General features: G+C 41.2%; 1 long non-coding RNA gene across 1 annotated transcript in view; it reads right to left on the minus strand.

Annotated features, from left to right (window-relative positions):
• Positions 1-5,801: 5,801 nt before the first annotated feature.
• The window catches only part of LOC139826454 (uncharacterized), a 49,025-nt gene continuing 37,822 nt past the window's right edge, over positions 5,802-17,004 (minus strand). The window contains exons 2-3 of the long non-coding RNA XR_011736529.1: positions 7,300-7,429; positions 5,802-6,917 (exon numbers count right to left, since the gene is read on the minus strand). This is a non-coding gene — a long non-coding RNA (uncharacterized lncRNA). The remainder of the gene's footprint in view (positions 6,918-7,299; positions 7,430-17,004) is intronic.

A 17,004-nucleotide genomic window follows, 5' to 3' on the forward strand; every position in this document is an offset into this window, starting at 1 on the left:
TTGCCTCACAAAGACTTTTCTTGCTACTTGAAGTTAATTGCAGCTTGACTGTATCACAGAAATAAATGTGCCTCTGTCCACCTGAAGTATAGCTGAATTTCCCAATGTCTACATTCCTCCACAGTACCTATCAGTTTGCTTGGTCTGGAGGATTAAAGAGCCGTTTTCTACACTAGGCATGGCTGTAATTTTTGATTACATTGTTATTGTGGGGTTCACTATTTAAAGCTTTTAATATATTTAGGGGTGCTTTGGTGTAAAGATGAAACAATTATATTGTTAGAAATTAAGGATTATAAAATTAAGACTGTTCGCCTCAAAATAATTCACATGACAAATTTAAAGAGGAAATTCTGCTTTCCGATACATTCATACAAGTTGGTAGAATTGCTCTGCATTTACACAGTTCCGCTATAATATCAAGTGTTATTTTTCTGTACATGCAACTACAGATAATCTCAAACTAGCGCTTCAGGACTAACAACCCTCAGAACTATGGTACAAGCCAATTAAGTTTCTTGCTGTACAGATGTTTATACCTAAATTTGGAATGGTATGTGGATTTGACATTTGTGAATTTAAAGTTTTTGATAATTTTGCAATCAAAAGCATGTATTTTGCAAATTGAAGTGAGAAGCAGGAGTAAAGTGCTCCAAGCTAACTAATAGATGTGCTTCTCTTCTATGGACATAGTCAAAGTTAAAATACTCATAACGTTATGCATGCATAAAATATGAAAATACTATTTTGCTGTCACTTCAGGATGGAAATAAAAATGGAGTATGTGAAATTTCCCTGCCACTCTCTTCAGCTCACTTCATACTGTTGCAATGCCTGCCATCTCTCCACAAATCCCCAGTTTTCATATACTATCTAGCTACGAACATTTTTAAAACATCTAAAAAAAGGTGTTTCAACCCACATACACACTGCTGAAAGCACTCTAATTAGATTTATTATGTATCTTACAGTATGTAAAAAGATGAAAAGTATCAGCAATGAAATTCAGTTTTCCTACAATATGGTTAAGGGGGTTCATATTCAGAAAATAATTTAATCTTGTGTGTGTGCTGTGATTGTGTTATGTATCTTAAAATACCTAGACTTCTTTTTCTTCTGCTTATTCATGATGGGCCAGGTCCTAGAAAAGTGCCAAATATTTGAAACTCACATGGAAGACTGGTAATTGGGACCTCTAAGGAGCTGGCCTTGAATTAATCTGACAGACATTGAGACAATGGATGCCAAAATGTTTGCACTCTAGAATGTAATATCTACTTCATTATTCATTAGAACAGGTTTTTTAAAAGAATGCATATTCCAAATTACATGAATGAAATTTGCTGCAGAACAACTCCACTTCTCATGTATTTCACTTTTTCTCTGACTAATTATATTGAGGAAATGATAGTCTTACACTTTGAACATTATGTAGGAAAATATTAATGTTCCAAACTTCTCACTATGTTAGTATGAATTAGTTAAGGTAAAATATTAAACATGTAATGTCACACTTTCTCTAAGCTAGTCAAACCATAACTTCTGCTTAGCCTTGAATAACAGAATTAATAACTTAACGTTCTTCTCAACATTTCTGATCTTGAATGGACTTCAGTACATCACCTGTGGGAGATACACAGTATAGGGATTCTATTACATACAAAAAAGTCTGGAAAACCTTTTTGATTAATTAAAGCAAGTACACTTGGGCTTTTGTGTCTCATCAATTGTATCTCCACACTTAGCTACTTCAGGCAATTTTGATGAAAGTTGGGAACAGATCCACGAACTACCATCTCCCCTTGTAGGGCACAGGCTGTAGCAATGTCAAGATCTCCATACGGGCAACAAACAACACAATGCTAGATTTCTGTGAGATAGCTTCCTATCTCTTCTTATGCAGAAATGATAAACATAATTGCTTTTCTTCCTGTGTGTGCTACCACGGTGATATATTCACTTTCTCCCAAGAAAAGGGCTTACTAGCTCTCTCCACCCCACTGTCATCATTTTTATATAATTTTGATTCATCTGACCTCAGTGATTTTATTTCCGATTTTCTCTTGATGGAGTAAAGTAACAGCAACATCTTCATCTCTCCTGTCAAACTCTACTAAGTTTATGGGATAAGGAAAAACAGAGAATGGAGACTATGCCCTTGGTAGGGGTGCACAAAAAGCTGGGAGGACCTCCATCTGGGACAGCTGACTCCAGCTGACCAAAGGGATGTGCCATACCATATGGCATCATGCTCAGCAACACAAGTCATGGGGAAAAAGGGTGAACGGGGAACGCTCAGAGTTACTGAGTTTTATTTCTCCATGTGTGATGAAGCCCTGCTCTGCAGGAAGTGTCTAGACACCTGCCCACTGATGGGAAGGGGCAAACGAATTCCTTATTTTACTTTGCTTGTGCATGCAGCTTTTTCTTTACCTTTTAAACTGTCTTTATCTAAACACATGAATTTTTGCAGTCTTATGCCTCTGACTATCCCCCATCCCACTGGCTGGGAGCAAGCACGCTGCTCTGTGAGGCTTAGCTGCTGGTTGGAGTTAAAGCAGATCTTTTTGGTGCCCAACATGGGGCTTGAAGGTTTTGAGACAAAGGCAGATTTGATTGGATTGTGCTAGACTGAAATTATAGCTGTTATAGCTGTTTAGCTACTGATTGACAGGCTCCTGGGGCTTGCTTGCCCATGGTAATCCTCAGCAGCTACATGTAAATGCACTGTCAGACTTAGATGCTCCAAAATTACAAAGTTCCCTATGACTGATGAAACTCCAAACATAGCCAAAGCAAGGGAAGCTATGGTGCTATTTAGATGCATCAGATTCATGCCACTCTATGTAGTTTAAAGGTTATGGGATATGCAAAACTCTAAAGCAAGCTGGTAAGAATGAAAAGGTGCAAACCTCTGATTATTAAACAAGGCTAACAGAGGAAGAAATCACCATTGCTTTTGCAGTTTTCTATTGCCAGTGGGGGGCTTTCCTGTGACTTCCATTCCATTGGCTAGATGATACCTTGACTTCAGTAAAGCCTTTGACACAGTCCCTCACAGCATCCTCACAGCTAAATTGAGGAGGTGTGGTCTCGACAATAGAGTAGTGAGGTGGGTTGCAAACTGGCTTAAAGAGAGAAGCCAGAGAGTGGTGGTCAATGGTGCGGAGTCCAGTTGGAGGCCAGTATCTAGTGGAGTGCCTCAGGGGTCAGTACTGGGGCCAATATTATTCAATATATTCATTAATGATTTAGACGAGGGAATTGAGTGTACTATCAGCAAGTTTGCTGATGACACTAAGCTGGGAGGAGTGGCTGACACGCCAGAAGGCTGTGCCGCCATCCAGCGGGACCTGGACAGGCTGGAGAGTTGGGCGGGGGATAATCTGATGGAATTTAACAAGGGAAAGTGTAGAGTCCTGCATCTGGGCAGGAACAATCCCAAGTTCCAGTATAGGTTGGGGCATGACCTATTAGAGAGCAGTGTAGGGGAAAGGGACCTGGGGGTCCTGGTGGACAACAGGATGACCATGAGCCAGCACTGTGCCCTTGTGGCCAGGAAGGCTAATGGCATCCTTGGGTGTATTACAAGGGGGGTGGTCAGTAGATCGAGAGAGGTCCTCCTTCCCCTCTACTCCGCCCTGGTGAGACCCCATCTGGAATATTGTGTCCAGTTCTGGGCCCCTCAGTTCAAGAAGGACAGGGAACTGCTGGAGAGGGTCCAGCGTAGGGCAACAAAGATGATTAAGGGAGTGGAGCATCTCCCTTATGAAGAAAGGCTGAGGGAGCTGGGGCTCTTTAGTTTGGAGAAGAGGAGACTGAGGGGTGACCTTATTAATGTTTATAAATATATAAAGGGTGAGTGCCATGAGGATGGAGTCAGGCTCTTCTCAGTGGCAAACAATGATAGGACAAGGGGCAATGGGATCAAGCTGGAACACAAGAGGTTCCACTTAAATTTGAGAAAGAACTTCTTCTCAGTGAGGGTAACAGAGCACTGGAACAGGCTACCCAGGGAGGTTGTGGAGTCTCCTTCCCTGGAGACATTCAAAGCCCGCCTGGACACATTCCTGTGCGACCTCACCTACGCGTTCCTGCTCCAGCAGGGGGATTGGACTAGATGATCTTTTGAGGTCCCTTCCAATCCCAAACATACTGTGATACTGTGATACTGTCATCTATCGTGAGGCCACGTTCTTTTTCTCATGGATCACTATCAAGAGCTGTAGCCTTGTAAACAGAGCCTGTTTTCTTTATGTGGAAAAAAGGCACAGACTAACTGTGAAATAGTGACTGACACAGCTGCTGCAGCATGTTAAATGGCTTAATTAGATATCCCTTTTCATCTGAGTAACGTGGAAAATCAGAAAAGGTCAGAAAGCAAGCCTTTAGTTTCAAATCCAAGGTTGTAGAACTATAGACCACTCATTGCTCAGGATAGTTCACACAGTCTGTGGACAGACTCTATGGACTGGGAACTGTGTTCAAAAGTACCATTTCCTATGCACACAATTCACCTCTGCACTGACATGCTTCCTGAATACTTTATCGTCTTGGGATGTTGCCCACTACCAACTGCTGCTCCACAGAATGTCTGGATGTGAAGACAGTAATAAATGGCATCTATTTTGAATTTTTTCTTTTTCTAGTTGGCAACAGTTTATGGCTTTAGTGCTGCAGACTCATACTTGAATCTACTTTTGACTTATTACAACAACAGCCATGAATCCAGCTACAGTAGTGTAGTATGGAATGCCCCCCTAAGTGCATTCTGCTCTGTGTGCTACATTCTTAAATAATGAGTCACTGACATTACATAACCGGTGGAACACTCTGTAGAAGAAAAAAAATCAACTTAATTAAAATATTTTGAAATAAAATTGACTATTGTTTCAGTATTCTGATTTTAGAGTTCCTACTTTCTTTCTGTGTAGAAATATTTGGAAGAAACTAATTGGATATCTTAGAAATTAAGATTGCCTTCCATGGTCCAGATTCTACCACCTTTTTTATCTTTAACTGACATAAAATATTGGAGTTAGCCAGTCTGCTGTATGCTACACAGGGTGAAAAAAATCTGTCAGTTTTTAAGATACACTATTCCTTTACAGTACACTTTTAAAGACAAGCTTGAGGAACATCATAACACTAGTGCTGGTGCTTTACCTGTTGGTAGATAAACGTAAGACTGCAATTTCCTGTGGTGTCAATCTGGCCCTTTCACAGACACTAAATGAAATGAAAGATAACCAAACAACTATTCACAGATAGGAAGCCAGCTGAAAATCCCGATTTAGAAAATAACACGTAGTATTGATTTGACAGTCTGATGTAACAAGAAATGTGCACCTTAAAAAACACTGAACACAGTAGGGAGAGTAAGAAAGAATTTTGCAGAATATTTGAAGATTAGTTCTCTGATCACTCCTCTTCATTTTACCAACATGTTGCATAGCATATAGTGCAAATAACAGTTCTTTGCTACTTGTGAAATGCAAAGGCTATAGATTTCACTTACGAGTACGGATTGCAGTAACTGTAATTTCTGAAATAGATCTGCATTGTAGAAAATAAAGTTATGTACAATTAATGGTGATGAGAAATTAATTACTTCAGAAGACCATAACTCTGCCTGTGAAGAAGAGTTTGTCAGTTCAGAAAACCATGACTAAGTATCTGTTGGACTTTTCTCTCATGAGCATTTAACCACAACTTTCTCACATGCAGTATGTGGATTTGCAACACTTTTTTTCTTCTCTTTGGCTTTCTTGAGATATCTGGAATTAAAGGTAGGAAAATCATTGTTCTAGGTTAAAATTAATTTATTCAGTTTCAGCTCAGCCCTTGATGCTTCAAATTTACATCTGCCTTATAGCTTGCCATACCTGTGTTATTTCAGGTTTATTTTCAAGACAAAGATCTATTTTATCCTCAAATATCTCTGCTTTGTAAACTTAGATTAAATTAGTTGAAAACATCTATTAAAGTAATGCAAATGAAGGAAAGAGGATGATCACATGAGAAGTCACAATGAAGAGATAGCCTGTGTGTACATATTAAAGCATAGATGATGTATGTGAAAATCAAATCCCTTTTTAAGGCATGACCAGCCATAGTAAAACCAAATTACTTGAAAAGGAATATATATTTTGTAAAACAGAAGTAGCAGTTTAAGGTAATGGCCCCTAATGCTATGATATCACTATGTAAAACTGTAACTGGTTTATTGACATAAAAAGGTGTTAGCTTTAATGGGTCATATGGTGTTTGTTAACCACATACACAGTATGGAAGTCATTTCAAAGGAATATATGCCAAATGTTGTCATACAGTTACATTGTGGTTGCCATTACTACAACAAATCTGGGAACATGAAGACCTTGTAGTGATCTCAGATACAGCTTTGTCACAGCAGTCAGTACATGTGGAGGGGTTTTGTTAGAAGGAGATATGTTGTTGAATTAGTCAGGCCCAAAGGAATCTCAAGGCCACTTCGAGAAGCTGAGAACAGAATCTGCTGTGAGAAAGAGGGGCGTTTCTTCATTAACAGGGCCCCAGCATGGTGTGAGTCGTCGGACCTATCATCGGTGGGGCTCCAGTGTGTGGACTGCCCATGATGTTCATTTAGCGAATCCATGCTTGGAGATTAGAGAATAGTTGCGTATATAAGGAGAGATGTTTCTGTAATAAATGGCTTTGCGTGATTCACATTGAATCGGAGTGTTGAGTCCTTTATCGTTCCAACAAATGGTGATGCCGACGTGATACTCTGAACGGCGTCTCACTAAGGTCGAGGAAAAGCCTGGAGCGGGCCAGCTGGATCCGGAGATGAATCAGCTGGACTGAGAACTGGGCAGAGGCGTACGGATGTTCCGCAGATAAATTTTGTTGAAGAAGTCCCCGGAAAAGGTGAGCGGCTGGGAGCAGGAGGAGGGAAGACTGAAGTTATGGGGCAGAATATATCCTCTGAGGAAGAAGCTATAGTTAAACTCCTCCTGCATATTCTATGAGAGGACTTAAATATGAAGAAAGTAACATACATAGACTGTTGGTTTGGTGTAGACCTAACGGCTACCCGGCAGAAGCTGCGAAAGCTTTTAAAATTGAACTTTGGGAAGATATAGGGCAGAAATTATGGGATAAGGTTTGCGATGGAGATAAACAAGCTAAATCATTAGTGACTACATGGAAGTTATCATTTCCACCTTAAAAGAATTTAAGGCTGAACAGGCTGCAGTTAGCGGAATTTTTGCAGCGTTGCAGCCTGATAAGAACTCTAAAAATAACTGTGAAGCTTACCCAGTTGGTGTTTTCGATACCCTTCCTGCTCCATCCCCTGTTATGCCTTCGGCACCCCTGATGATACAGCAGTCTGGGGTGGAGGGAGGAAGATTACCAAGTGGATGGCCTCCTGTACCATCACATGATCCTAGAGAGACCAAGAAGTTCAAAGAACTGGAGTCAGATGATTTGTCAAAAGGACTGGTGAAAGTTGAGAATGCTAAAGTCATAAATAAGTGTAATATCAATTCTTTTACTGATTCGTGTCTGCCTTCACCGCCTTCTACCCTTCTAGCTCCTACAAGAGAACAGAAGGAGTCGTCGGATAAGAACTGGGCAAAAGAACTGTGTGAAAGATCAGATCAGCTATTAGCGAGTGAATTCAACAGTCAGCAATATCAAGCTATGAGAGAGGTACCTGAAACCAACAAAGCAGCCAAATCATTTGCAACTATTAATCAGGGTCCCAATGAGAATTACATGCAATTTATTGACCACCTTCAAGAGACCATCAATAAGCAGATTGAAAAGTTAGAAGTTAAGGAAGCACTGGTGTTGAAATTAGCAGTAGAAAATGCTAATGTTTGCTATCAGCATGTCATTTGCGAGTTTTACAGTACATATTATGTGTTCCTGTGTACCGTCTCTCTGAAAATCAAGCAGCTTGTCAGGAATGTGAGTTAATTGTTTTACTAGTTGTTTTTAAGCGCACCATAAAACCTTCTCCCTGCTCTTCCCACTCAGGCTGCAAGCAGCCCTGTGCTCCCCCCGCTCTCCCTCCCTCTTCTCATGGTTTTTACTTGCAAGATGGGGTCAGGAATGATTGTTTTCAGTTGTGTTCCTAAAAAATCAGCATTGGGAGGTGTTTTAAAACATAGGAAAGCACTCGGACAAGAAATCATTAAATCTTTTCAGATAGTTTTACAAGGCAAGGCGATTTGAACTTCAACAAGCTGAGAGAGACTTAACTGATAACACACAGGTCAGAAAACTTGTTAAAGTCTGCAAGATGCTTTCCTTATTAACCTGTTTTCTTTGTGGGTATCTGCTTAAGCATGTTGCAATTTTGGTAGGTCTTTGTTATATGGTATGATAAATTCACAGTCTGTTAAATCATGAGACTCTGTTGACTCAAAATGTGCATTTTGTGATAATACAGAAGAACATGAGTAATTTAGTTCTTTACTGCGTGAATGTGATGTCTATCCCTGTTTCTCTATTAGGATGAGATGTGTTAGGACAACTAGGAGCAACTCTGGTGACAAAACAACAGCATTTCTACAAGCGGCCATTGATGATGGGCGACCAGTACTGAAATTACAGTGGAAAAATTATGATCCAGTATGGGTAAAATCAATGACCGCTCAATAAAGAAAACCTCACCCATGTCGAAAATCTAGTACAGGAACAGCTTGTTGTAGGTGTCTATTACAGGCCACCAGATCAGACTGAGGAAGTTGATGAGGCCTTCTATGTGCATCTGAGAGTGGCCTCACAGTCACAGGCCCTGGTTGTTGTGGGTGATTTTAACTTCCCTGATGTTTGCTGGAAGGACCATTCAGCCAGCCAGCCACAGTCCAGGAGGTTCCTCCAGTGCATTGATGATAACTTCCTCATGCAGATGGTGGAGGAGCCGACTAGGAGAGGTGCACTGCTGGATCTCATCCTCACTAACAAAGAGGGTCTGGTCGAAGCAGTAAAGGTCGAGGGCTGCCTGGGTTGCAGTGACCACGAGATGGTGGAGTTCAGCATCTCGTGTGGCAGGAACAGAATAGCAAGTAGAATTGCAACCCTGGACTTTGGCAGGGCTAATTTCGGCCTTTTCAAGCAATTGCTGGGGGAAATCCCATGGGCAAGACTGCTTGAAGGAAAAGGGGCCCAAGACAGCTGGATTGCATTCAGAGATTGCTTCTTCCATGCTCAGGATCAGAGCATCCCCACATGTAGGAAGTCGAGGAAGGGAGCCAGAAGGCCTGTGTGGTTGAATAGGGATCTGTTGGGTATGCTCAAGCAGAAGAGGCGAGTTTACAGGTCATGGAAGCAGGGACTGGCCACTTGGGAGGAATATAAGGCTGCTGTTAGAGGATGCAGGAAGGCAGCTAGGGTAGCCAAGGCCTCCTTAGAATTACAGCTGGCGAGAAGGGTCAAGGACAGCAAGAAGAACTTTTTCAAATACATAGCAGATAAAACTAATACCAGAGGCAATGTAGGCCCACTGATGAATGAGGTGGGTGCCCTGGTGGCAGAAGACACAGAGAAGGCAGAATTGCTGAATGCCTTCTTTGTCTCTGTCTACTCCGCTGGAGGCTGTCCTGGGGAACCCTGTACCCCTGAGACCCCGGATGAAGCCAGGTTAATGGAGGAGTTTGCTTTAGTTGATGAGGACTGGGTTAGGGAACAATTAAATAGTCTGGACGTCCATAAATCCATGGGTGCAGATGGGATGCATCCGCGGGTGCTGAGGGAGCTGGCTGAAGTCATTGCTAGACCGCTATCCATCATTTTTGCCAAGTCTTGGGAAACGGGAGAGGTGCCCGAGGATTGGAGGAAAGCAAATGTCACTCCAGTCTTCAAAAAGGGCAAGAAGGAGGACCCAGGTAATTATAGACCGGTCAGCCTCACCTCTGTCCCTGGGAAAGTAATGGAACAGCTTATCCTTGGTGTCACCTCGAGGCACATCAGGGATAAGAGGGTCATTAGGGGCAGTCAGCATGGCTTTACCAAGGGTAAGTCATGCTTGACCAACCTCATAGCCTTTTATGAGAATGTAACAAGGTGGATGGATGATGGCAGAGCGGTGGATATGGTCTACCTTGACTTCAGTAAAGCCTTTGACACAGTCCCTCACAGCATCCTCACAGCTAAATTGAGGAGGTGTGGTCTAGACAATAGAGTAGTGAGGTGGGTTGCAAACTGGCTTAAAGAGAGAAGCCAGAGAGTGGTGGTCAATGGTGCGGAGTCCAGTTGGAGGCCAGTATCTAGTGGAGTGCCTCAGGGGTCAGTACGGGGGCCAATATTATTCAATATATTCATTAATGATTTAGACGAGGGAACTGAGTGTACTATCAGCAAGTTTGCTGATGACACTAAGCTGGAAGGAGTGGCTGACACGCCAGAAGGCTGTACTGCCATCCAGCGGGACCTGGACAGGTTGGAGAGCTGGGCGGGGGATAACCTGATGGAATTTAACAAGGGAAAGTGTAGAGTCCTGCATCTGGGCAGGAACAATCCCAAGTTCCAGTATAGGTTGGGGCATGACCTATTAGAGCGCAGTGTAGGGGAAAGGGACCTGGGCGTCCTGGTGGACAACAGGATGACCATGAGCCAGCACTGTGCCCTTGTGGCCAGGAAGGCTAATGGCATCCTTGGGTGTATTACAAGGGGGGTGGTCAGTAGATCGAGAGAGGTCCTCCTTCCCCTCTACTCCGCCCTGGTGAGACGCCATCTGGAATATGGTGTCCAGTTCTGGGCCCCTCAGTTCAAGAAGGACAGGGAACTGCTGGAGAGGGTCCAGCGTAGGGCAACAAAGATGATTAAGGGAGTGGAGCATCTCCCTTATGAAGAAAGGCTGAGGGAGCTGGGGCTTTTTAGTTTGGAGAAGAGGAGACTGAGGGGTGACCTTATTAATGTTTATAAATATATAAAGGGTGAGTGCCATGAGGATGGAGTCAGGCTCTTCTCAGTGGCAAACAATGATAGGACAAGGGGCAATGGGATCAAGCTGGAACACAAGAGGTTCCACTTAAATTTGAGAAAGAACTTCTTCTCAGTGAGGGTAACAGAGCACTGGAACAGGCTACCCAGGGAGGTTGTGGAGTCTCCTTCCCTGGAGACATTCAAAGCCCACCTGGACACATTCCTGTGCGACCTCACCTACGCGTTCCTGCTCCAGCAGGGGGATTGGACTAGATGATCTTTTGAGGTCCCTTCCAATCCCAAACATACTGTGATACTGTGATACTGTGAAGGGCATTTAGAGCTGTCTACAAGTCCCTGGAATACTCCTGTGTTTACTATTCAGAAAAAATCAAACAAATGGAGGTTGTTACATGATCTTCAAAAAATTAATGATACCATGGAAGACATGAGAGCATTACAGCCGGGATTACCATCCCCTGTCACGATTCCAGAAAATTGGCAGATTTTAATAATTGACTTGAAAGATTGTTTTTTCACCATTGCCTTGCATCCTGATGACTGTAAAGGTTTTGCATTTTCCATAAATTCTGTAAATAAGGCTGAACCTGCGAAAAGGTATCAATGGGTAGTTTTGCCACAGGGAATGAAAAATTCCCCAAGTATATGTCAGATTTATGTAGCTTGGGCCTTGCAATCAATCAGAAAATCTCATCCTGAGTTAGTGATTTACCACTATATGGATGACATATTAATAGCTGGGGAAACTTTTTCGACTGATTTGTTGATAAATGAAGTATCTGATACATTGCAGCATAGAGGATTACAAATTGCTCCAGAAAAGGTACAAATTTAAACAGCAGGGAAATATCTTGGTTGGGAAATTTCTCAGTCCACAGTGAAACCTCAGAAAATAGTATGTCGGCCTGTCATTCAATCCTTAAATGATGTGCAGAAGCTAGTGGGTGATCTGAATTGGGTCTGGACCGTTTTGAGATCACTAATGAGGATTTAGCTCCAATTGTAAAACTGCTAAAAGGGGATAGTGACATTAGCTCTCCTAGAACGTTTACTGCTGAGGCGGAAGCTGCTCTGTAAAACATTATGTCCAAACTTGTAAAAGCTTTCAGCCATAGGTGGAACCCAGATTATGTAATCGGACTACTAATTGTAAACAATACTAACAATCCTTTTGCTCTCATAATGCAATGGACAACTGGTAAGGAGCCGTTAAAGATCTTAGAGTGGGTGTTTTTACCTTTTCAACTCAAACGAACCATTACAACCAGGGTTGAGGTCTTTGCTCGGCTTATAATGAAAGGTAGGCAGAGAATAGTTGAAATTTCAGGGGCTGAGCCTGCATATATCATTGTTCCCCTCATTTCAGAATATTTACAGTGGGCTTTGTAGAACTCCTTACCTTTTCAGATTGCGTTATTAGATTCTCAAGCTTTAATTAAGACATTTTCCCCTCCACACAAGTTAATGTCAGTTTTGAATATGGGATCAATGGAGGAGGGTCCCCCTCTTCTCTCAGAATTTCCTGTTAAAGGACCCACAGTGTTCACTGACGCAGGGGATAAAATGCAGAAAGCAGCAATTACATGGAAAACAGATGGAAAATGGCACGATGTGATATTAACTGACCTGAAAGGATCAACTCAGCGTTTGGAACTCAGGGCTGTAATCGAAGTGTTTATCAGATTTGCTCATAGCCCAGTGAATATTGTTTGTGATTCTTTGTATGTGGTAGGTGCGGTAGCTCGCATTGAAAGATCATTGCTCAAAGAGGTTCAGGATGCACAACTGATGTCTTTGTTCAAGCAATTATGGTTGTTGATCGAAGAGAGACAACACCGATACTTCATAACACATATCCGTAGTCACCTGACAATTCAAGGCGAGCTAGCTGAAGGAAACTGCCGAGCTGATTTTCTCCTGCCTGGGTTCCACCTCCAAGAGATAGGTTTGGGCAAGCAATACGCTCTCATAGTTTCCTCCATCACTCTACTCAGGTCTTACAGTGGCAATTTTCATTGTCCGAAAGTGAAGCCTGAGGTATTGTTAAAAGTTGGGCAGATTGTCAGCGCATATCAGTAGGGCTGAGTGCAGGAGTCAATCCAAGAGGATTAGGAGCCTTGGAGTTCTGGCAAATGGATGTCACACATGTCCCTGAATTTGGCAGGCTGAAGTATGTGCATGTCTCTATTGATACATATTTTTTCGCCATATGGGCCACTGCTCAGACTGGTGAAACTAGTTCACATGTGCAATGACATTTACGTTCTGCTTTTGCAGCTTTGGGAGTTTCTGCACAGGTCAAGACAGACAAGGCACCTGGTTATATTGCCATAGCTACTGCCACCTTTTTTCAATCGTGGGGTGTTAAGCATATTACAGGGATACCAAATTCTCCTACTGGTCAGGCCTTGGTAGAAAGGATGAATCAAACTCTCAAGCATCAGCTTGACAAACAAAAAGGGGGAACTGACTGTACTACTCCACATGACAGACTAAGCAAAGCATTATATGTCTTGAACTTTTTACGCCTTCCGCAAGGGTTTGACATTCCACCTATGATTCGTTATGGAACAAGCTTAAAAGGACACTTGACAGACCTTAGAGAAAATCAGTGTCAGGTCAAAATACACAATGGAATTATTGGTGAATGGGAGGGTCCTTTCCAATGAATAACTTGGGGAAAGGGTTATGCTTGTGTCATTACAGACCAAGGATCAAAATGGATTCCTGCGAAATGGATCAAGCCATAGCTGAATAAAGACAACAAAGATTCAACAGATGCAGAAGGACAGGAGGGAGATAAGTTGTGAGAATTGTCTCAAATGTAAACCATGAATTCTTATTCAGTGTTATAGATGCTCCTAGACCCAGTGGTCTAAAAGTTTATTAGTAAACAGATAAGGTACCTTCCATAGAGAATGCTAATTTGAACAGATCGTAAGAGTTCCAAAAGGGTGATATTACAATTAGATAATCTATGCATAGATAAGGTAAAAGTATAAGATATTTCTACCATGGTAACCTAATTTAGCAACTGGTAAGGTTTTAAAAGAGATATTAAGTTATAGATCTTTTAAATAGGTTAATATAAGTTTTAAGATAGTAATTCAATAATTAGCATATGAATAAGTTAATATAAGTTTTAAGATATTAAGTCAATAATTAGCATATGCTGATGGTATTAAGTACGTTACTCTATAAACTGCGCAGTTATAGATCTTTTAGGAATTAAGGAGAATATATTGTATTAAGTTGTCTGACTGTTCTAAAATAGTGCATTTGTAAGGTTGTCATAAGTAGAATTAAGGTTTTACATATGATATGAAGGTTTGAGTACAAGCAGATAGTTGTTTAATCTTATTAAGTAAGGTTTAGCTATGTTATATGTAATTGTAATTATGTTGTTAATCACGTGTCCTATGTTGCAGTGTATTTCAAAGATGATTCAGCATGCTGTTGAAGGGGCCTGACTAATTCAAGAACAAAAAGGGGGAATTGTGGAGGGGTTTCCTTAGAAGGAGGTATGTTGTTAAATTAGTCAGGCCCAAAGGAATCTCAAGGCCACTTCGAGAAGCTGAGAACAGAATCTGCTGTGAGAAAGAGGGGCGTTTCTTCATTAACAGGGCCTCAGCATGGCGTGAGTCGTCGGACCTATCATCGGTGGGGCTCCAGTGTGTGGACTGCCCATGATGTTCATTTAGCGAATCCATGCTTGGAGCGTGGATTCGTGATTAGAGAATAGTTGCGTATATAAGGAGAGATGTTTCTGTAATAAATGGCTTCGCGTGATCCACATTGAATCAGAGTGCTGAGTCCTTTATTTTTCCAACAAGTACAAACTCTATTTTTAGTGGTATTTCCAAGATATGAGTTATGGAGCCAAGTAAGTCAAGGAGATCAGAATTTTCTCCCAGACTCTAACTTCAAAAATATGTTCAGCACAGACTGAATACAAAACTAAACAATACTGCACTGCATTTGCAAAAATGAGATTTTGTTCCTGGAATGCTTTTACCCAAAAACCTTACTATATGGTTATTTATTGAAAGCTAGACTTATACTTCAGCAAAGTAGAGCCAAGAACAGTTAAGTGACAGCAGACAGAAAAGCCTGTTGAGAAGAGTGGATTTCTTGCATACCTTTTCCAGAAGCATTATTTGGGGGAAAAAAAAAAAAAAAAAAGTAACATAAACCTTGTCCTGGTTTTGTTAAAAAACAAGTTTCTCTTTTAGTGAATTTGCCTGTCAGCTAAAGCCTTCATGTTAGCTGCATTTTCCTGGAGAACCCAACACATGTTTTGGTTAAACCTAGCAATGGAATGCAAACTTATTGATAAGCACGGATGGACATCTCGCGAGAGGGGCAACGAGAAACTGATGACCGAGAGACTGACCAATGGTGTATAACATTCCATTCACATGAATACTTCATATAAAAGTGGGAGATCACGAGGATCTCGGCCCCTTTTTTTCCTCATGGCTGACATTAGGAGAGGACCTTGCTGGTCGTCCCTGCGAACTGAGGCCTAGTGACAGACTGAATCCAGTTCCGGTTGGCTACAGAGTCTAATCCAGGACTTTGGGTGCTGGCTCTGCAGTTGCTGAGACTTTCAAGATTGGTTTTGTATATTTTGTATTATTTTCTCTATTCTTAATAGTAGCATTAGTAAAACATCTTTAACTTTTCCAACTCTCTTCTCTCTGTCCTTCTTTCCCTCCTGATCGCCTGTCCTGAGTGGGAAGGGGGGAGAGGGAGGGGCAAAAGGAGGAAGTGGAGGGGAGAGGAGGTTAACAATACATCTGCCAGGGTTTGATTGTCACCCCGCAATCTTAACCCTCGACAAACCTAAACAAAATTAGCTACAAAAACTACAGAATTTTTATCTTACAAGCTATTACTGTGTGTCTCCTAGGGCTTTTATAATCTTTTCTAAAAAACTCTTGATAGATTTTGCTTCATTTTACACTGTGACTAAATAGTTGTTTAAGTGATTCCTTCCCTCCCTCCCTCCAATTTTTTCTCTTTTGCTTCAGACTTTTGTACACTGAATAGTAGCTTTGTTTAAATCTTGACATGCAGTATTCTACTCTAGCTGAGCTAATTCAACAGTAAAAGTTCATTTATATCAGCAAAGAGAGAATTGTACAGGAATATAGAAGTACTGATCTAGGCAAAAGTTACATTGCTGAGCTTTATATAATTATATGCCACAGTGTAGGTTGCAACAAGAAAGACTTAATTTCGACAAGTTTCCACTGAAGATATATATTTTTAAATATATGCTTACTGAAAGGGATATAAAAATGCCATAATATCCACCTATCTGTAATCTCAGAAATGGGCTGGCATTAAGCTGCTAACACATGATACCGTTAGATATTATGTGATATTTGGAAGTTAACACATTTACTGATCTGTATTATTGCTAATTCTAGTTTCCCTATGCTACCACAACGTGTTGTCCAAACTCATTATGTGCCATTGTGGTCAACAAAAAAATAGAACAACTCACAACTGAAATTGTACTACCATGGGTATAGGAAATGATCCCTTGTGCAGCAGCAAATATTATCTGTTCAGGAGTACAGATAACCTCTGTGTAATCCACATAGGAGAGTCGCATAAATAACATATGAAGTGTTGGAGTTGCTTAAAAATAAGACCTGCAAAATGCATTTTGTCATTCCATTAAGGAGCAAATAATATTAATCTATCCTTATTTCTTTCTTTCCTAAGTGTCTTGTTGCCAACTCAGCTTTTATCATTCAGTAAGAATCCTGTTGATGCTGCTTTAGTGCTATATAACATAATGACATTGAAAGCAGTAGGAGGATTTTACCCCACCACACTTTTCCTCTATTATAAAAACTAGTTTAGCAGAGTTAATATCTGCCATAACTGATGATAGACACATTTTCTACTATGGCACTTTTCGGAACAATAAAATCAAGATGAGTGGGTGTCATCTACCATCAAACCTGTTTTTATAGTATTGCTTTGTTTTTTGCTTATTCTGAAAACACAGAGGGTTTTTTTCTGTGTAACTTTTTGCTTTTTAAGTCAGTA

This window comes from Patagioenas fasciata, chromosome Z (genome assembly GCF_037038585.1).
Source record: "Patagioenas fasciata isolate bPatFas1 chromosome Z, bPatFas1.hap1, whole genome shotgun sequence".
In the NCBI taxonomy this organism is placed as follows: Eukaryota; Metazoa; Chordata; class Aves; order Columbiformes; family Columbidae; genus Patagioenas; species Patagioenas fasciata.